The sequence below is a fragment of the Anabas testudineus genome, chromosome 21 (assembly GCF_900324465.2).
Source record: "Anabas testudineus chromosome 21, fAnaTes1.2, whole genome shotgun sequence".
Lineage (NCBI taxonomy): Eukaryota > Metazoa > Chordata > Actinopteri > Anabantiformes > Anabantidae > Anabas > Anabas testudineus.
In genome coordinates this window covers 12,747,479-12,747,931 of record NC_046629.1, presented here as the reverse complement: position 1 = coordinate 12,747,931, position 453 = coordinate 12,747,479, and positions in this window count along the sequence as shown.

Genomic DNA, 453 nt, shown 5'->3' with positions numbered 1-453 from the left:
TAGTAGCTGAGGAGCCGCCGAGAGAGATGCCTGACCACAAAGAAACTGGTCATCAGGTGTATTACAGCGTTTCCTGTGTGCTCGGGTCAAACGAGGACACGGTCCACTGTTCACAACCTGCACATAATAACTATTAATATAAAACTTAAAAAAAAAAAAACCCTGTCATGTGAATGTATAGCTGCAACAAGATATTACTATACACTCTAAAAATGACTGTTTTGGCTCAACATAGAAAATCTATTAATTACTGGCTGAATAAACACAGATTTTTAAGTTGGAAGAAGAAACTTCTAAAGTCACATGTCACACTTAATTACTACAATTACTAGTACACACATTTTAAGTTAACAGTCGGTTAAATAATAACAATAATAACTGACACTTTATTAATCCCCTTGGGGAATTTCTTGTGGACAGGTAGCTGCATTTTAGGGTTCAGGGTTCAGGGTT